The sequence below is a fragment of the Mesoplodon bidens genome, assembly GCF_964165515.1.
Source record: "Mesoplodon bidens genome assembly, chromosome: 13".
NCBI classification, from domain to species: Eukaryota; Metazoa; Chordata; class Mammalia; order Artiodactyla; family Ziphiidae; genus Mesoplodon; species Mesoplodon bidens.
In genome coordinates this window covers 28,070,705-28,092,790 of record NC_138169.1, presented here as the reverse complement: position 1 = coordinate 28,092,790, position 22,086 = coordinate 28,070,705, and the positions used below count along the sequence as shown (strand labels likewise).

The window sequence follows — 22,086 nt, the reverse complement described above, 5'->3', positions numbered from 1 at the left end:
ACCGGCTCCCGAGAGAAGAGCCCCCAGCATCTGGTTTTGAAGACCAGCGGGGCCCAGCCAGCTGAGGAACGGCTCTTACAGGCCCGCGTGCAGACTCCTGCACCCCAGGGCCCAGCGCAGAGGCAGCCCTTTGAACAGTGTCTAGACTTGGGTGTGAAGTAGACTCATTCCCTAGTTAAAAGCGTTGGTCTGAGGGGCAGAGGCCTGGTGGTATTCTCTCCAGGAATGGGAGCTGGCAAGCGCCATGTTTGGGGTTTTGTTTCTCTTTTTTCTTTTCCTTTTCTGTGATGCCATCCCTTTTATTCCTAGTTTGCCCAGGAATGGATGTCAAATTTTGTCACATGCTTTTTTGTGTCAGTTGGAATGATCATATGGTTTTTCTTTTTTAGTCTATTAATATGGTGAATTGCATTGATTGATTTTCAAATGTTGACGCAGCCTTGCCGTCCTGGGATAAACCTGAGTTGGTCATGATGTGTTAACCTTTATATACATTGTTGAATTCAATTTGCTAATACTTTGTTGAGGATTTCTGTGTCTGTGTTTATGAGGGATATTGATTTTTTTTTTTTTATAATATTGCTCTCTGGTTTTGGTGTTAAAGTCATGCTGGTATCATAAAATGAGATAGGAAGTGTTTCTTCCTCTTTTATGTTCTGGAAAAGATTTGTAGAATTAATACTATTTCTATTTTAAATGCTTGGCAGAATTCACAGATGGAGTTTTTTTGTTGTTGTTGTTGTTTGTAGGTTCTCAACTGTGAATTTAAATTCTTTAATAGATATAGGACTATTCAGTTTATCTATTTTCCTTTGAGTTTTTATTTATATCTTTCAAAGAATTGGTCCACATCATGTAAGTTTTTCAATTTATAAGTATATATTCCTTTATAATCCTTTTAATGTCTGAGAGGACTGTAGTGATGACCTTCTACCTTCCTGACACTGGTAATTTGAGTTTTGAGGGTTTTTTAATATAAATTTATTTGTTCTATTTATTTATTTTTGGCTGTGTTGGGTCTTTGTTGCTGCACGTTGCAGTGGCTTCTCTTGTTGCGGATCATGGGCTCTAGAGCGCAGGCTCAGTAGTTGTGGTGCAAAGGCTTAGTTGCTCCACAGCATGTGGGACCTTCCCCGACCAGGGCTCCAACCTGTGTCCCCTGCATTGGCAGGCGGATTCTTAGCCACTGCGCCACCAGGGAAGTCCCTCTTTTAATTTTCTGAATGAGGTTTTTCACCCAGTAGAAATCTTTAATTTTATAAAGTCCACAGAATCTCTTGTTTTTCTTTCTGGGTTGCTTGTCTGTGTTGTGTGTTAAAACCACAAAGCTCGTGAACTATATGATCAAACCCAAGCTCATGTCAATTTTCTTTTATGTTTTCTTCTATAATTTTGAATAGTTTTGCATTTAAAATTTGTCCATGAATAATTTTGAGTGAATTTGGTGTAAGTTGTAAAGTTTGCGTCTACATTTATTTCATTCCATATTTCATTTCATTGTTCTTTAACTATTTTTAGAAAAGTTATGGGATATTGTCTCCATTTCAGTTTGAATTTCCACAGTGTAATGGATTCAGCAGTTCTGCCAGCAGGGCGTGCTGTCTCCAGTGACCTGGGAGGGAGGCACGGCCTGCACTTCCCGCACTGACCACATGGTGGCGCTGAGCTCGCCTCTCTGACCCACAGCGCATGCGCGTTCTCTGCCGGCTCGGCTCTGAGCACAGCTGAGAGTTGTGTCTCCGCAGGCACTACGGGAGCTTTGGCTGGGGCTCCTGGGTCAGCTTCTCTGCCGACAAGAGCTCAGTCTCCTTAGGACTTGCTGGGGTTTCGGCTTCAGGACAAAGTGGGGCTGCGTCCACGCTGACGTTGGGAGCTGGGTTTCCTGACGACCCAGACGACGCTGGGAGGAAAAGGTGAGGAAAATTGAGAAGTGAGGAGAAGCTTCCTGTGGGTGACTGACTGCTGAGGTGGGGGGGTCTGTTTTCAGACGACCCAGAGGGGCTTGATGTGGAAAGCTGGTGTGCAGTGTAGCCGGTATGCAGTGTGCAGTGTAGCCGGTTTGGTGTGCAGTGTAGCCGGTATGAGTTATGGGGTGTCCAGTTTTCCCAGCACTGTTTATTGTGGGGGCTGTCCTTCCCCTTGGTGTGTCCTTGGCCCTGTGTCATAAATTAACGGAACCCGTATGGGTTTAATTCTGGGCTTTCTGACCTGTTCCTCTGGTCCCTGTGCCTGTTTTTGTGCCAATTCTGCACTGTTTTGGTGACTGTAGCTTCTCAATAGACTGTGAAGTTAGGAAGGGAGATGCCTCCAGCCTGTTCTCCTTTCTCAGGGTCGCTTTGGCTATTCGGGGTCCTTTGTGGTTCCACACAAATATTAGGAGGATTTGCTCTATTTCTGTGGAAAATACCATTGGAATTTCAGGAGGGCTTGCATTCACTGTGTACATTGCTTTGGGTCGAATGGGCATTTTAACAACAGTAATTCTTGCATTCCATGACCACGGGCTATCTTTCCATTAATTTGTGTCTTCTTCAATTTCTTCATCAATGTCTTAAAGTTTTCAGTGTGCAGGTCTTTCACATCCTTGGTTAAATTTATTCCTTGGTATTTTGTTCTTTCTGATGCAATTTTAAATAGGGTTTTTTTCTCTCTTTCTGATGGTTCATTATTAGTGTTTAAAAATGCAATTGATATTTGTGTGTTGATTTTGCATCTTTACATTTATTACTTCTAACAGTTTTTTGGTGGAATGATGTGGAAAATTGGAATTCCAAAATCCCACTGTTTCTACCACATCCAGGTCATCCACAACAGGGAAGAAAGGGAAGTCCTTTATATTGGGAAGTCCTAATATAGTTTCTAAATTACATGTGGACTTTGGGTGAACTGGATCTGGGTAAGGCTTGGCCTCTATATGGAAGTTTGATGTTTTCTCTGCTTTTCTGGCATGGTTTTGACATGGTGTTTTGAAAAGTAATTTACTTTCCAATAATTTCAAACATACAGACAACTTTAGATACATAAAAGCAAGTCTTGTATCTTGATTAAATATATTCCTAAATATTAATGTTGACATTATTTAAAATGGAATTGGTTTCATAAGTTCTCTTCAGATTATTTATTGCTAGTTATATGTATAAGATGACGATTTTTGTGAATTGACATTTTTTTCTATAACTTTGCTGAATTATTGACTAGTCAAATAATTTTTTGTTGTTATAGGAAGTTATAGGAAGTTTTATAATAAGATGGTGTGATCTGTGTTCTGTGAATAGACAGTTTTAATTTTTCCATTCACACATGGATGCCTTTTCTTTCTTTCCTCAAAACTCTGGGTAGAACTTCCAGTACGTTATTAACAGTGGTGAAAGCCAGCTTACTGGGCTTGTTCTTGATTTCAGGAGTAAATCTTTTAGTTTTTAGCATTGAGCATGATGTTTGCTGTGGCTTTGTATACTACTCTTTTTCATATTGAACAAATTTCCTTTTATTCCTACTTTCTTGAGTGTTTGTATCATGAAATAGCACTGGATTTTGATTATAGCTTCTTCTTCAATAATTGATATGACCGTGTGTTTTTACTTCACACCTTTACAGTTGTTCAATACATTGCATAGTTTTGGTTTTTAAATTTTATTTATTTTTGGCTGCGTTGGTCTTTGCTGCTGTGTGGAGGCTTTCTCCAGCTGTGGTGAGCGGGGGTTACTCTTCGTTTTGGTGCACAGGCTTCAGCAGTTGTGGCACACGGGCTCAGTAGTTGTGGCTCGCAGGCTCTAGAGCGCAGGCTCAGTAGTTGTGGCGCACGGGCTTAGTTGCTCCACAGCATGTGGGATCTTCCCGGACCAGGGCTTGAACCCGTGTCCCCTGCATTGGCAGGCGGCTTCTTAACCACTGCGCCACCAGGGAAGCCCTTCTTGATCTTTTAACAGGGTTTAGTCCCACTCTGTCCCTGCCATAAAAAGGTCCAATGTCCAGTTATTTACCCTATTTCTGTTGCTGGTTTTTATATCGAGGTGCAGATCTCGAAATATAGACAGGAGTCTAGTCATAAATCTGTAGTCCTGGAGCCCATTTGTCTCTTGCTTCAGGAAATGTAAACAGGGGGCTGGTAATGAATGTCTGGCCTGGAGCCCATCTTCTTCTCACCCCAAGAAGTGTGAACAGGAGGCCAGTTGTAAATGTCTAGCCTGGAGCCCATCTATCTCCTGCCTGATACTCTTTAGGGGTAGCACTGCCAGATCATACGGTAGATCCTTTTTCATCTTTTATAGGCACTTCCATAATGTTCTCTGTAGTGGTTGTAACCATTTACATCTCCCTAGGACCATAAAAGTATTTCCTTTTCTCCATGCTTTCTCTACCATTTATTCATTGTCGATTTTTGATGATGGCCTCTCACACGGGAGCCAGGTGATCCCTCATTTTAGTTGTGATTTGCATGTCTCTGCTAACTGCTATGTTGAGAATGTTCTTATGGGGTGTCTATTCATAATCAGGGTGAGTAGAATTTACCTGTTGAAATTGCCTCCTTGAAAGTGTGCCCTGTTTTCAGTTATTTTCGAACACTTAGGCCTGGACATTGTTTGAGGGCAAGTATCATTTAGAGTACAGCAGGCCTTGTGAAAATTAAGTGCCCCGTACCAATCGCTTTCAGGTTGCTTTTGTGGGAAACGGCCACAAGGTGGCAGAATTTCCTTGGGCCAAACTCTGGTTGCCCCGGCAACCAGAGCCTTAGGGGAAATCCTGTTGGGGGTTGTAAATTAGAGTGGAATATGCCAGAACAAACACCCAAATCTTCTGTCTCATTACCACTTTTTAAATTAGATTAATTTTTATTTTTTATTGCAGTAACATTGATATACAAGGTTGTGTTTGTTGTAGGGCTAGAGAATATTTTTCTGTTAAACATATACATATATCTATGCATGTTCGGCTTCTTTTCCCATAATGGTTATTAGAGAGTGTTGATAGACTTTCTTTGGTATACACAGATCCTTGTTGAATATCTGTTTTATATAAAATAGTTTGTATTTGTTAATCCCATCCTCCTAATTTATCCCTTGCCCCTTCCTGTCCCCTTTCGTAACCATATGTTCGCTTTTTAAGTCCTCGAGTCTGTTTATCTTTTCTAAATTATTTCAATGGTGTGTATTTTTAGATTCCAACTATAAGTGATATCATATAATATTTGTCTTTCTGATTCTGACTTACTTAGTATGATTATCTCTAGTTTTCTCTACGTTTCTGCAAATGGCATTATTTCATTCTTTTACATGGAGGAGTCATATACCATTGTATACATGTATCACACCTTTTTTATCTGTTCATCTGTCCATGGACATTTTGTATGTCTCCACATCTTGGGTATTGTAAATGGTGCTGCAGTGCACGCTTGGGTGCATGTGTCTTTTTGAATTCTGGTATTCTCCGCATATAGTCTTAGGGGTAGCACTGCCGGATCATATGGTAGATCCTTTTTTACATTTTAAAGGCACTTCCATAATGTTCCCTATAGTGTCTCTTACCATTTACATCCCACAAGCAACATAAAAACATTTCCTTTTCTGAATGCTCTCTCCACCATTTATCATTGTCGATTTTTGATGATGTTTATTCACACCGGTGCCAGGTGATCCCTTGTTGTAGTTTTGATTTGCATGTCTCTGCTTATTGCTATATTGAGCATGTTCTTATGGGCTGTTTTTTTTTTTTTTTTTTTTTTTTTTTGCGGTATGCGGGCCTCTCACTGCCGTGGCCTCTCCCGTTGCGGAGCACAGGCTCCGGACGCGCAGGCCCAGCGGCCATGGCCCACGGGCCCAGCCGCTCCGCGGCATATGGGATCCTCCCGGACCGGGGCACGAACCTGTATCCCCTGCATCGGCAGGCGGACTCTCAACCACTGCGCCACCAGGGAGGCCCTTATGGGCTGTTTTTATTCATAATCAGTGTGAGTAGAATTTACCTTTTGAAATTGCCTTCTTGAAAGTGTGCTGTGTTTTAGTTATTTTTGAACACTTTGGCCTGGACACTGTTTGAGGGCAAATATCATTTAGAGCCCAGCAGTCCTTGTGAATATTAAGTGCCCATAAGCAGTCGCTTTCAGGTTGATTTTTGGGAAAGGGCTACCAGGCGGCAGGATTACCTCGGACCCAACTCTGCCCCGGCAACCAGAGCCTGAAGGGAAACCCTGTTTGTGGCTTGTAAATTGGAGAGAAATGTGCCAGAACAAACACCCAAATCTTGTGTCTCATTACCAATTTTTAAATTCGATTAACTTTTTTTATTGGAGTAACATTTATATAGACTGTTGTGTATGTTGCAGGTATACAGAATCATTTTCATTTATACATATACGTATGTCTGTGCATGTTCAGCTTCTTTTCCCATAATGGTTATGAGAGTGTTGTTAGCCCTTCCTTGGTATACATAGATCCTTGTTGAATATCTGTTTTATATGAAATAGGTTGTATTTGTTAATCCCATCCTCCTAATTTATCCCTTGTCCCCTTTGGTCCCCTTTGGTAACCATGTTTGCTTTTTAAGTCCCTGAGTCTATTTATATTTTCTAAATTATTTCAATGGTACATATTTTTAGATTCCAACTATAAGTGATATCATATAATATTTGTCTTTCTGATTCTGACTTACTTCACTTAGTATGATTATCTCTAGTTTTCTCTATGTTCCTGCAAAAGGTATTATTTCACTCTTTTACATGACAGAGTCATATACCATTGTGTACATGTATCACATCTTTTTTATCTGTTCCTCTGTCCATGGACATTTTGTTATGTCTCCACATCTTGGATATTGTAAATGGTGCTGCAGTGCACGCTTGGGTGCATGTGTCTTTTCGAATTCTGGTTTTCTCCGCATATTCTCTTAGGGGTAGCACTGCCGGATCATATGGTAGATCCTTTTTTACCTTTTAAAGGCACTTCCATAATGTTCTCTATGGTGGCTCTTACCATTTACATCCCACAAGCAACATAAAACCATGTCCTTTCTCCATGTTCTCTCCACCATTTATTCATTGTAAATTTGGGTGATGGTGTTTTAGACCCGTGCAAGCTGATCCTTCATTGTAGTTTTGATTTACATGTGTCTGCTAACTGCTATGTTGAGCATGTTCCTTGTGCTGTTATTCTTCATAAACAGTGTGAGTAGAATTTACCTGTTGAAATTGCCTTCTGGGAAGTGTGTCGTGTTTTCAATTATTTTCAAACATTTAGGCCTGGACATATTTTGAGGGCAAGTGTCATTTAGAGCCCAGCAGTCCTTGTGAATATTAAATGCCCATAAGTAATCGTTTTGAGGTTGCTTTTGCGGGAAACAGCCACAAGGCGGCAGAATCTCCTCGGGCCCAACTCTGGTTGCCTCGGCAACCAGAGCCTTCCTGGAAATCCTGTTTGGGGCTTGTAAATTGGAGTGGAATATGCCAGAACAAACACCCAAATTTTGTGTCTCATTACCACTTTTTTTTTTTTGGATGCATAGAACTGATTAGCTTTTATTCATGTTACAAAGAGTTGTTTTCTTTACAAAAAATATTTTTCTGTCTTCTTTTTTTCTTTAACATCTTTATTGGAGTATAATTGCTTTACAATCGTGTGTTAGTTTCTGCTTTATAACAAAGTGAATCAGCTATACATATTCATTTATCCCCATATCTCTTCCCTCTTATGTCTCCCTCCCTCCCACCCTCCCTATCCCACCCCTCTAGGTGGTCACAAAGCACCGAGCTGATCTCCCTGTGCTATGCAGCTGATTCCCACTAGCTATCTATTTTACATTTGGTAGTGTATATAAGTCCATGCCACTCTCTCACTTCGTCCCAGCTTACCCTTCCCCCTCCCCATGTCCTCAAGTCCATTCTCTAGCAGGTCTGTGTCTTTTTTCCCATTCTGCCCCTAGGTTCTTCATGACTTTTTTTTTTTTTTTAGATTCCATATATATGTGTTAGCATACAGTATTTGTTTTTCTCTTTCTGACTTACTTCACTCTGTATGACAGACTCTAGGTCCATCCACCTCACTACAAAAACTCAATTTCATTTCTTTTTATGGCTGAGTAATATTCCATTGTATATATGTGCTACATCTTCTTTATCCATTCCTCTGTCGATGGACATTTAGGTTGCTTCCATGTCCTGGCTATTGTAACTAGAGCTGCAGTGAACATTGTGGTACATGATTCTTTTTGAATTATGGTTTTCTCAGGGTATATGCCCAGTAGTGGGATTGCTGGGTCGTATGGTAGTTCTATTTTTAGTATTTTAAGGAACCTCCATACTGTTCTCCCTAGTGGCTGTATCAATTTACATTCCCACCAACAGTTCAAGAGGGTTCCCTTTTCTCCACACCCTCTCCAGCATTTATTGTTTGTAGATTTTTTGATGATGGCCATTCTGACTGGTGTGAGATGATATCTCATTGTAGTTTTGATTTGTATTTCTCTAATGATTAATGATGTTGAGCATTCTTTCATGTGTTTGTTGGCAATCTGTTTATCTTCTTTGGAGAAATGTCTATTTAGGTCTTCTACCAATTTTTGGACTGGGTTGTTTTTTTGATATTTCATTACCACTTTTTAAATTACATTAATTGGGCTTCCCTGGTGGCGCAGTGGTTAAGAATTGCCTGCCAATGCAGGGAACATGGGTTCGAGCCCTGGTCTGGGAAGATCCCACATGCTGTGAAGCAACTAAGCCCATGCGCCACAACTACTAAGGCTGTGCTCTAGAGTCGGTGAGCCACAACTACTGAAGCCTGTGTGCCTAGAGCCCATGCTCCGCAATAAGAGAAGCCCTCGCAATGAGAAGCCCACACACCGCAACGAAGACCCAACTCAGCCAGAAATAAAATAAATTTATTTTAAAAAATAATAAATTACATTAATTTTTATTTTTTATTGGAGTAACACAGATATACAATGTTGTGTTGTTTGTGGGTATAGAGAATCTTTTTCCTTTAAACATTTACATATATCTATGCCCCTTCGGCTTCTTTTCCCATATACGTTATTAGAGTTGATAGCTCTTCTTTGGTATATGTAAGACCTTGCTCCATATCTTTTTAAAAATTTATTTATTTAATTTATTTATTTTTGGCTGCGTTGGGTCTTTGTTGCTGTGCTCAGGCTTCCTCTAGTTGCGGCAAGTGGGGGTGCTCTTCGTTACAGCGTGCGGGCTTCTCATCGCTATGGCTTCTCTTGTTGCGGAGCGTGGGCTCTAGGTGTGTGGGCTTCAGTAGTGGTGGTGTGTGGGCTCAGTAGTTGTGGTTCACAGGCTTTAGAGTGCAGGCTCAGTAGTTGTGGTACACGGGCTTAGTTGCTCTGAAGCATGTGGGATCTTCCCAGACCAGGGCTTGAACCCATGTTCCCTGCATTGGCAGGCAATTCTTAACCACTGTGCCACCAGGGAAGCCCTCCATATCTTTTTTATATGAAATAATTTGAATTTATTAATCCCATCCTCCTGATTAATCCCTGACCCCTTCTGTCCACTTTGGTAACCATATATTTTCTTTTTAAATCCCTGAGTGTGTTTATGTTTTCTCAATCATTTCAATGGTGTTTATTTTTAGATTCCACTTATAAGTGATATCATGATATTTATCTTTCTGATTCTGACTTACTTTACATAATATGATTACCTCTAGGTTTATCTATGTTCCAGCAAATGACATTATTTCATTCTTTTACATGGCGGAATGATACCATTGTGTACATGTATCACATCTTTTTTATCTGTTCATCTGTCTGTGGACATTTTGTATGTCTCCACATGTTCGGTATTGTAAATGGTGCTGCAGTGCATGCTTGGGTGCATGTGTCTTTTTGATTTCCGGTATTCTCTGCATATAGTCTTAGAGGTAGCACTGCCAGATCATATGGTAGCACTATTTTTACTTTTTAAACGCAGTTCCATAATGTTCTCTGTAGTGGCTGTTACCATTTACATCCCACCATCACCATAAAAGAGTTTCCTTTTCTCCATACCCTCTACACCATTGATTCATTGTCAGTTTTTGATAATGGTTATTCACACGAGTGCCAGTGATCCCTCGGTGTAGTTTTGATTTGCATGTCTCTGCTAATTGCTTTGTAGAGCATGTTCTGATGGGCTGTTTTTATTCATAATCAGTGTTGAGTAGAATTTACCTGTCGAAATTGCCTTCTGGAAAGAGTGCAATGTCTTCAATTATTTTCGAACTTTTAGGCCTGGATCTTTTTTGAGGGCAAGTATCATTTAGAGCCCAGCAGTCGCTGTGAATATTAAGTGCCCATAAGCAGTCATTTTGAGGTTGCTTTTGAGGGAAATGGCCACAAGGCGGCAGAATTTCTGGGGCCCAACTCTGGTTGCCCTTGCAACCAGAGCCTTAGGGGAAACCCTGTTTGTGTCTTGTAAATTGGAGAGGAATGTGCCAGAACAAACACCCAAATCTTGTGTCTCATTACCAATTCTTTAATTTGATTAATTTTTACTTCTTTTTTTTTTTTTTTTTTTGCGGTACGCGGGCCTCTCATCGCCGTGGCCTCTCCTGCTGTGGAGCACAGGCTCCGGACGCGCAGGCCCAGCGTCCATGGCCCACGGGCCCAGCCGCTCCGCGGCACGTGGGATCCTCCCGGACCGGAGCACGAACCCGCTTCCTCTGCATCAGCAGGCGGTCTCCCAACCACTGCGCCACCAGGGAAGCCCTAATTTTTACTTTTTATTGGAGTAACAATGATATACACTGTTGTGTACGTTGCAGGTTGACAGAATCATTTTCATTCATACATATACGTTTATCAATGTATGTTCGGCTTCTTTTCCCATATAGGTTATTAGAGAATGTTGATAACCCTTACTTGGTATACATAGATCCTTGTTGAATATCTGTTTTATATGTAATAGTTTGTATTTGTTAATCCTGTCCTCCTAATTTATCCCTTGTCCCCTTCTGTCCCCTTTGGTAACCATACGTTTGCTTTTTAAGTCCCTGAGTCTGTTTATGTTTTCTAAATTATTTCAGTGATATGTATTTTTAGATTCTAACTATAAGTGATATCATATAATATTTGTCTTTCTGATTCTGACTGACTTCACTTAGTATGATTATCTCTAGTTTTCTCTATGTTCCTGCAAAAGGTATTATTTCACTCTTTTACATGACAGAGTCATATACCATTGTGTACATGTATCACGTCTTTTTTATCTGTGCATCTGTCCATGGACATTTTGTATGTCTCCACATCTTGGGTATTGTAAATGGTGCTGCAGTGCACGCTTGCGTGCATGTGTCTTTTGGAATTCTGGTTCTTTCCGTGTATATTCTTAGGGGTAGCAATACTGGATCATATGGTAGATTTTTTTTTTTACATCTTAAAGGCACTTCTATAATGTTCTCTACAGTGGCTGTTACCGTTTACATCCCACCAGCACCATAAAATGATTTCCTATTCTCCATGCCCTCTCCACCATTTATTCATTGGAAAGTTTGGTGATGGTGTTTTAGACCAGTGGAAGCAGATCTCTCGTTGTAGTTTTGATTTGCATGTGTCTGCTAACTGCTATGTTGAGCATATTTTCATGGGCTTTTTTTCTTCAAAACCAGTGTGAGTAGAATTTACCTGTTGAAATTGCCTTTTTGATAGTCTTCCCTGTTTTCAATCATTTTGAACACTTACCCCTGGACATTTCTTAGGGAAGGTATCATTTAGAGCCTAGCAGTCCTTGTGAATATCATTACCCATAAGCAATCTTTTTGAGGTTGCTTTTGTGGGAAACGGCCACAAATAGCAGGATTTCCTCAGGCCCAACTGTGGTTTTCCCGGCAACCAGAGCCTTAGGAAAAATCCTCTTTGGCCCTTGTAAGTTAGAGTGGAATGTACCAGAATATACACCCAAATCGTCTCTCTCATTATCGGTTTTTTTTTTTTTTTTTTTTTGCGGTGCACGGGCCTCTCACCACTGTGGCCTCTCCCATTGCGGAGCACAGGCTCCGGACGTGAAGGCTCAGCGGCCATGGCTCACGGGCCCAGCCGCTCCGCGGCATGTGGGATCTTCCCAGACCGGGGCAGGAACCCGTGTTCCCTGCATCGGCAGGCGGACGCTCAACCACTGCGCCACCAGGGAAGCCCCATCATTTTTAAATTAGATTAATTTTTATTTTATTTGGAGTAACATTGATATACAATGTTGTGTATTTTGTAGGAAAGAGAATCTTCTCCGTTATGCATGTACATATATCTATGCATCTTTTGCTTCTTTTCCCATGTAGGTTATTAGAGAGCATTGATAGCCCTTCCTTTGTGTACATAGATACTTGTTGAATATCTGTTTTATATGAAATAGTTTGTATTTGTTAATCCCATCATCCTAATTTATCCCTTGTCTTCTTTTTTTTTTTTTTTTTACGGTTTTCTTGGAAAGGTTTTTTACTGTATTTTTATTTAAGGTATAACTCTAAATTATATAATTATAAATTTCACCTATTCTATTGCATGGTTCTACCTATTTTGACAAATGTATATAGTTATGTAAAAACCACAATCAAGATATAGAACAATTGCATCATGCTAGGAAATTCTCCCATACTCACTTGTAGTTGGTCCCTCCCCCACTTCATAGCCACTGATCTATTTTCTGTCCCCATAGTCTTATCTTTACAAGAATATTATATAAGTGGAGTCATACAGTATGCATCCTTTTGAGCCTGGCTTCTTTCACTTAGGATACTATGTTAGAGAACCATTGTGTGCCCTTTGGTAACCATGTTTGGGTTTTTTTGTTTTTTATTTGTTTTTTTAATTCAAGACCCATTTATTCTCTAGTTCTGCCCACATGGAGACACCCTCCTTGAAAAGGTGTTAAATCCTTCCGTTCACTTTAACACCTTGTGCTGAAAACACGTGTTCCAAGTTTTCAACTATGAGATCCACATTCTTAAAGCACTAATTCTTAAACCCCATCTAGATTTCTCCCCTTGGATGGGGGGAGATGACCCAAACACAGCGAAGAACAGCTCAGGACTGTGAGCTCTGCTCGCCCAGAAGACTTTGCAGCTCCCCTGACCACCCTGCTGGAGCCAGGATTAGGGCCTTGAGATGAGGAGCACCTGCTGGGCTGCCGCCACTGCCACCGGCCCCCTAACTCCTGTTCTCTTCACTGGCTTGCTGTCACCTCTAGTTTCCCTGGAGTTTGGGGATTCCAGACGGTCTCTGCTCACACTTCTGCATCACACCTGCTGCCTCAGCACTGCTGATCCACACCAAGGGGGAAAAGCACACAGAACTGCTTTCCAACACACCAACGTTCCACACAAAAGTTATTTTATAAGCCTGCAGGTGCTTTTTCATCAGAGGACATTCCCAAGGCCATGACTTCCCCCGGCTCCCCACTGCCCTTGCTGGCAGACTGGACATGCGTGGTCACAGTGCTGAGTTGGGCACACCCCCCTGGCTCTACTCAGGCGCACTCTCCTGGAGAACTGAGGGCGGTGCCCTGGGCTCATCAGCAGGATCTGTCCTGAAGCCAGTCCGAGAGTGACAAGAGCCGCACCTGCAGGTCATTTCCACTGACCAGCCGCACAGGACCGAGCTGGGCCCACAGACCTTGGTCTGGATTGTGTTGGCTGGTCATTCTTGCCTAGGTTCACAGGCCAACAGCCAGTGTCCTTCCTTTCCTGCTCATCACTGCACCAGCGGCTCACTCCTACCTGCTGCCGTCACACGCCTGGCAACCTCGTATTCCGGGGCCAGCCAAGAACTGAGACCCCAGCAGGCCCCTAGTTCCCAGCAGGCAAATTCCCCATTAAACTACTGCTGCCTAGCCGTGTTCTTGAGGCTTCAGAGCCGGGAAAGTGCGGAGAGCATAGCAAGCCGCGGCGCCCCCATCCCCGGACCTGCGATGCTCCGCGGAGGCGCCGGAACCTCGTCGCACCGCAACCCCCGCCCCAACACAAGCGACCTCTGCGCCCGCCTGTCCCGGGGACCTGGGCACACCTCCGGCCACCGCGACCCTGGACGGAGGCGCGGGCGCAGGGCTCGGCCGGCGGCGGGCGCTGGGGCGGGCGGGGATCCCGGCTCCGGCCCCGAGGCTTCGCGGACCCGCCAAGCCCACCTCCGTCCCCGCCGCCCGGGAAGTTATATGTAACTTTTTAATACCATTTTCTAGTAAAAGGAACCAGAGCTCTTTGAAGAAATGGCTGACACTAGGACTGAGACAGTAAATATATGAGCCAGGCCAATTTTGAATCTTGTATCAGAAAGGAAGTACCAAGAAAACAAATCCACAAGATGAAATGATGTCAAAGGAAAACAGGAGCCAATGGAAGGAACTCTCAATAGCCAAAGTGGGAATGAACTTAGCATCCAAATCTTGATTGCTGGATAATAACACAAAGTTTAAAAAATAAAAATAAAAAAACTATCCATAGGTGTCCATGTTGGTAAAAATAAGTAACTGCATAGGGTTTTTTTAATGAATGGGGTTGAATAGAAATCTCCTATGTAGAAGAATTCCAAATAATTGATGTAGACACTCAGCCATCCACGGAGTGTGGAGGTGAATCTAACTCCCGCCCCCATAGGTGCTGGTTCCCAGTGTGACTTCCTCCTAAGGAAGACACACAGTATGGAAATGGGAAAAAAATTAACTTCATTGTGGGGAAATCTGACAAGCACTACCTCAGGCAGGTGACCAAAGTTAATATTAACAGTGATAAGTTGCCTTGAGAGCCTGTTCCCTTGATATAAAGTGATGAGAAATCACTTTACCTCTGTGATCTGCTTACTCAAAACCCATAACTCGGGCCTCCCTGGTGGCGCAGTGGTTGAGAGTCCGCCTGCCGATGCAGGGGATACGGGTTCGTGCCCCGGTCTGGGAGGATCCCATATGCCGCGGAGCGGCTGGGCCCGTGAGCCATGGCCTCTGGGCCTGCGCGTCCGGAGCCTGTGCTCCGCAACGGGAGAGGCCACAACAGTGAGAGGCCCGCATACCGCAAAAAGAAAAAAAAAAAAAAAAAAAACCATAACTCAAGCCTAATCATGAGAAAAACACCAAGTAAATCCCAGCAGAGGACAGTCTACAAAATACCTGACCAGACCTCCTCACCAATGTCAGTGTCATAGAAACAAGGAGAGTCTGAGAAACTGTGAAAGCCCAGAAGGGCCTAAACAGACATGACGACTAAATGTCACGTGATACCCTGGATGGCATCCTGGAAGACAAAAAGTTAGAATGAAGGAAACCTAAATGAAATATGGACTTCAGTTAATAATAAGGTATCGATATTTGTTCATTAATTGTGACAGTTCTGTAGAAAACACTCTCTTGCAGTGTGATCTGGTCTCTCACCAATCCTTTGTCCTGCTTTGGGGTGGCCCCATTCACAGGAACAGTCTCTCTCACTGCATCCAGGGCCTCCTGGAGCAACTCCAGGCTGATACCACTCAATGTCCATTTTACCAGAAAGGGTCTCTCCTTCCCATGAAAAGCCATGGTCTAAAATGCCTTTGGCTTGGGTCACATTCTCATTCTTGAACCCATCAGAGCACCAAGAGGATAGAACATAGGATTGGCTAGACGTGGATCAGAAGCCCATCTTCCATGTGGGTGGAATGTGGGGTCTGCCCTCTGGAAATGTTTGGATTGGAAGCAGGTAACAAGCAGTTCCCCCAAGGAAAGCTGAGCTGCTGGACTTGGCCATGAGAACAGATACCCAGTCAGGGAAAGCAGCTGCTTCTGTATCACTGACAGATCACTGCACAGCTGTGGAATCTGAAGCCCAAAGAAGGAAGGGGTTCAGTTAGGGTCAGGGCTGCAGCCACCCATCCACGGCTCTTGCTGTCCTCCCTTGATGGCAAGAAGCTCTTCCACTTGCTAAAATAGCAGCTTTGCTGTTGGTGGTAAACTCCAGGCTCTTGCTTTGGGCATCGGGTCCTCACATCAGAGGCTGGCCCTGATTGCCCGTGTGCTGCAAAAGGCACACAGACTTCATTCACGTCCCTGGTGGTGGGAGCCCAGGAGTCACACCTGCCCCCTGGCCACATTAATCACCCATTCCTGAAGAACAAAATTGCTTATTTTCCAGTCTCTTCTCTCTCCCTTACAAAGAGCTGAGACCAAATGCTGGGTGGTAAGTAAACTCTTGCTCAGTGAAGCAGTGGGAGCTTCAAGGGTTATTCCATGCCACACAATCCACAGTTGGCAAGCTTTCTGGAGGACACAGGGGCTGAGCCCTAAACTCACATGGCTCACTGAGACCATGTGGCCTCAGTGAGAAACTGCCCATTGGGAGGCCCAGTGGCCCCCATATCTTTGAGTCTTAACGATTATGAGTGTCAAAGTTTATTACAACTGGAAAGCCAAAGAATTTTAGGGTAATAGCTGCTGTTTGGATGTTGTGGCCAGGGCCACACTCCATGTTCAGAGGATTATTATACTCTCTTGGCCAGCTACGAGGCTGTGAGGGAAGAGACACTTCTCTCAATCACATGGTTGTAGGGAACTGAAACATCCAGGGGGATGTCTACGCTGCCCAGGTAGCTGTTCAATTGCACAGCTGCATGGTCGGCTCAGTAATTGGCAACAAGAGCTAGACAGGGCCCAGGCTGGCCTGAGCTGGAGAACCACAGATGCCTGCCTGGATGCTCAGAGGTCAAGGGCTATCCTGTCTGAGACTTGATTTTCTACTGATGCCCGCTCACATGGGACAAAGGATTCATCAAGTCCCAGGAGGGCCTCAGCTGCCCTCAAAAAGGCAGCGCCTGAGGGCCAGCCAGTCACTGCACCCAGTCCTGAATAAATCTGCACATGTCTTCTGAGTGCCCTCGCGTCAGAGCTGTGCTGGAACCTAGGTCTGCCCAGGCAGAGTGGGGCCAGCACCATCCTTTCCAGGCAGGAGGGAAGGCCAACAGAAACTGCTTGATTTCTGATGCCCTCCATAACATTTGACTGAGGTCGAGTTGGATTCGAAACAGAGACAAGTACAGACATTCATTCTTCTCTCAGAGCCCAAGATTGGGGGGCAGAAACACAATGATACAGCTCACCTACCTGACTAATGTGTGACCCTGGGAGAATAATGTCCATCCTGGAAGCCTCAGAGAAGGAGAAGGGGGATGAGGGTGGGTTATGCTTAAACCTAAATCTAATCCTAACACCACAGCCTATAACCCTAACCCCTAACCTATAACCCTAAACCTAACAACCCCTAACCTTGGACTCTAGACCCTCGATCCTGACACCTAAACTCTAATCTCTGACCCTGACCCTTTAACCATCACCCTCTATCCTGATTCTCCAACTCTGACCATAATCCTAACCCTAACCCTGACCCCTAAGCCCTGACACTGACTCTGACCACAGACCTAAACCCTAGCAAAGTGGATACTGAGGGATGTCTCTATAATCTCTCAAATAAACCAAGGGAATAAATCTTTATCATCTTACATTTAGTAATAGTTTCTTAGATCTGACACGAAAGTACAAGCGATGAAAGAAAAAAATAGATACATAGGATTTCCTCAAAGTTAAAAACTTTATCATATCAAAAATGCTATCCAGAAAGTGAAAAGACAGCCCACAGAATGGAAGGAAATGTTTGCACATTTTATATCTAATAAAAGTCTATTTTTAGAATATATCAAGAAACTTACTAGGGACTTCCCTCCTGGCACAGTGGTTAAGAATCCGCCTGCCAATGCAGGGGACACAGGTTCAAACCCTGGTCTGGGAAGATCCCGCATACTGCAGAGCAACTAAGCCCGTGCGCCACAACTACTGAAGCCCTCGCGCCTAGAGCCTATGTTCCGCAGTAACAGAAGCCACCAAAATGAGAAGCCCGCACACCGCAACGAAGAGTAGCCCCCGCTCACCACAACTAGAGAGAGCTTGCGTGCAGCAACAAAGACCCAACACAGCCCAAAAAAATTAATTAATTTTTTTTTTTTTTTTTTTTTTTTTTGCGGTAGGCGGGCCTCTCACTGTTGTGGCCTCTCCCCTTGCAGAGCACAGGCTCCGGACGCGCAGGCTCAGCAGCCATGGCTCACGGGCCCAGCCGCTCTGCGGCATGTGGGATCCTCCCAGACCGGGGCACGAACCCGTGTCCCCTGCATCGGCAGGCGGACTCTCAACCACTGCGCCACCAGGGAAGCCCCAATTAATTAATTTTTAAAAAAGAAACTTAACAACAAAAACACAAAGAACTCAATTTTTACAACGCACAAAGGACTTGACCTGACTCTTCTCCAGACAAGATATACAAATGGTCAGCAAGGACATGAAAAGATGTCAAACATCAGTAGTCATGATGGAAATGCAAATGAGTACCACGATGCAATACCCCTTCAAACACACTAGAATTGTTATTGTCAAGAAAAATAAAAAATAATGAATATTGGCAACAAGGTAGAGCAAATGTAATTTTTTTTTTTTTCTTTGCGGTACGCAGGCCTCTCACTGTTGTGGCCTCTCCCGTTGCGGAGCACAGGCTCCAGACACGCAGGCTCAGCGGCCATGGCTCATGGGCCCAGCTGCTCCGTGGCATGTGGGATCTTCCTGGACCAGGGCACGAACCCGTGTCCCCTGCATTGGCAGGCGGACTCTCAACCACTGCGCCACCAGGGAAACCCTTTTTTCTTTTTTTTTTTTTTGCAAATGGAAATTTTAACCATTGCTTGTGGAAATGTAAAATGGTGCAGCCTATGTGTGTATAATATTTTGATATTTCCTCAAAAAGGTAAATGTACAGTATGATATGGTGCAACAATGTAACTCCTAGTTATAGACACCAAAGTATTGAAAACAGGGTTTCAAACAAAAACTTGCACATCCATGTTAAGGGGAGTGGAATATGACACCCCCATATATGCCTCTTTGGCGTAAGGATTATTTTGAACCAATTAATTTAAAAAAGTAGACACAGGGGCCTCCCTGGTGGCGCAGTGGTTGAGAGTCCGCCTGCCGATGCAGGGGATACGGGTTCGTGCCCCGGTCTGGGAGGATCCCATATGCCGCGGAGCGGCTGGGCCCGTGAGCCATGGCCGCTGAGCCTGCGCATCCGGAGCCTGTGCCCCGCAACGGGAGAGGCCACAACAGTGAGAGGCCCGCGTACCGCAAAAAAAAAAAAAAAAAAAAAGTAGACACAGGAGAATCTCTGAAATTCGAGTAGAAGTTACCCTTTTAGGGAGGAAAATTTACATTTATAATGGAAATCTACATTTATAAAGGTGTCTCCCTCTCAGTACCAGGAATAGAAGGGTGACTATCTCAAGAAACTCTTATCGGTGGAGAAGGCCCGAACTTAAATCTGCGTAACAACCATACCCTTTTTTTTTTTTACTGTGCTTTGCCTGATAACCTCCTTTAACCGGGTTCCCCCCTCCCCTAACACCTTTCTTTTGTTTTTAGCTGAGGATGGCATGTGAGGAGCTGGCTTGGGCCATTTCAGGGACTTACTTAGTTTTCCTGGGTATCTCCCAAATTCACAGGAGGTATGTACGTTATTAAGCTTCTGACTGTTTTTCTTTTGTTAATGTATCTTATAGGAGTGATCTCAACTAAGAACACAGAAGTATAGAGGGAAAATTATTTTTCCTCCCATACACATGCAATTAAATACTATTTGGCAATGGAAAGAAATGAACCATCAACCTATGCAAAGACATGGATGAATCTTAGATGTATAATGCTAAGTGTGATAACCAAAAAAAATAAAATACAGGAGACTGCAAACAGGGAAAGGGTTTATTTGGGATCTTAAGAATTGTGTTTGGGAGTGTCCACTGGAAAAAAAAAAAGCACAACGTGAGAGTTGTGAGTTATGTTTTATTTGCGGGCAAAATGAGGACTATAGCCTGGGAGACAGCCTCTGAGATAGCCCTGAGGAACTGCTCTGAAGAGGTTGGGGTGGGGGGGGTCAGTATATATGTGATTTTGGTGAAGGGAGCTATGTGCAATCAAGCACACATGTCGGCAGAAGATTGCAGCTGGTCAGCTGGTCATGAGGCAGTTGCTGCTAGTCACGAGGAGCAGATGTCTCAGTTTATGATTTTAGTGCTTTTCTTTTTTAAAAATTAATTAATTAGGCTGCATGGGGTCTTAGTTGCAGCACATGGGATCTTTCATTTGCAGCGTGTGGGCTCTTCGTTGCAGCACACGGGCTTCTCTAGTTGCAGAGTGGGGGCTCAGTAATTGCAGCGCGTGGGCTTAGTTGCCCCGTAGCGTGTGGGATCTTAGTTCCCCGACCAGGGAATCGAACCCGTGTCCCTTGCATTGGAAGGCAGATCATTGACCACTGGACCACCAGGGAAGTCCCGATGCTACTGCTTCTCTCGTTATGAGAAAATGCAAGAAATTGGGCTCATAAAATCTCCTGTCTGAAGACCTGTTCTGCCAGTTTTCCCAGAGCAGAGTGCCTCATTCCTGATCTCTACCCTGAACTCCTTTCAGGGTGTGTTTTGAGACTGCAGTGGCTGGTGACCTCATCCTTGCAGAGCCAGATGGCAAGTGACAATTTTTAGTTGGCAGGATACATAGATTCAGGTAACCCTTAAAGAGTGTTCTAGGGAAGAGAAAGGGTCAGGGGCTTATAAAGACAAAAAGACACAAGGTTGTTAAAAGTTGCCTGGCAATAATTGTTATTGACTCTGATGGGAGTCAGAAAATATTTGTCCTTAAGAAGTCACGAGTTTTGGGGACTTCCCTGGTGGCGCAGTGGTTAAGAATCTGCTTGCCAATGCAGGGGACAAGGGTTCGAGCCCTGGTCCAGGAAGATCCCACATGCTGCGGAGCACCTAAGCCCGTGAGCCACAACTACTGAAGCCTGCACACCTAGAGCCCGTGCTCCGCAACAAGAGAAGCCACCACAATGAGAAGCCCGCGCACTGCAACCAAGAGTAGCCCCTGCTCACTGCAACTAGAGAAAGCCTGCGCACAGCAACGAAGACCCAACACAGCCGAAAATAAAAAATAAATTAAAAAAAAATAAATAAATTTATTTAAGAAAAAAGAAATCATGAGGTTTTTTTAGGATAAGGATTGCTGCAGCAAAACTAAAAATGAAGTTTCCCCTCTCCTGAGAACAAGGAAAATAAAGGGAACAGTGAACAGGCTAGAGAAGAAACAACCTGGCCTGAAAGAGTTAATCCTAGTTTTATTTTAACTGTTACTAATCTGTAGTGTCTGTAGTTAGAATTGTCCTTCACAAAGCTAACCTGTCACCCCCCAATCCTTTGTAATTTACATTCTGCACCTGGTATTTGCTCCCCCTGTAACCTCTTGTAGCAAATCACCCCTTGTTGTTTGCATTTCAGAAAGGAGATCGCAGACCGATAACCCAGAGACTAACGGACCCAGTTACCGGGCAATTACCGGGTTGCTTGACTCCAGCGGTCTCTTTTGAAATAATGCAAGAAGAATGCATGACCTTCACCATTTTGATCCTTGTCACTCACTTCGGATTGCGAACTCCCCTATAAGAATCCCTGTAATTCCCCAGGGAGGTTGGCGGGGTGGGGCACAGTTCTAGGGGCACTAGCCTACTGTCTTCCCTTTGCCTGGCAAAGAAAATTAAGCCTCGCTACTTCCTATCTTCCAAACCTCTGTCTCCATATTTTTATTTGGCATCGGTGCACAGGGAGCCAAGATTTTTGCAACAGTCTTGGGATTTAATCCTTGTAGAGGTAGATGGCAAGTGCCAATTTTTAGTTGGCGGGTTTACTGTTACCATTTTACTCTAGCCTTTGTGTAAAATTGAAAAGTCTGAAAAGAACCAATGTTTTAGAAGAAGCAGTGCCACTTGTAAACATCCTGCCACCTAACAGGACAGCCTCTTCTTCTCCACCCATGACTTGATAAGAAAGGAAGCTCTCAACACACAGGCCTGGAGAAGGTGGATTTCACAAGTCACTGTGAGTTAAAAACTGTTCTAATGCAATGGAGCTACTAAATACATATGCTTGTTCTTAAGAAAAATTATAAAACTAACAAATCCTTTTCTCCAGATATAAAAAATAAAATCTATTAATCACTACTGTAATTTGATTCCAGAAAAATAGCCAACTGAAGCAAAAAAAAGCACAGGCTGCCTATAGCACAGT

The 22,086-nt window shown here is 43.6% G+C and overlaps 1 long non-coding RNA gene across 1 annotated transcript; it reads left to right on the top strand.

Moving 5' to 3' along the window:
• The first annotated feature begins 1,710 nt into the window (after nt 1–1,710).
• LOC308627194 lies at nt 1,711–21,352 on the top strand. Its single transcript, XR_014017375.1, has 3 exons — nt 1,711–1,913; nt 19,397–19,479; nt 21,301–21,352. It is a non-coding gene; the product is annotated as an uncharacterized lncRNA (long non-coding RNA).
• Nucleotides 21,353–22,086: the final 734 nt, after the last annotated feature.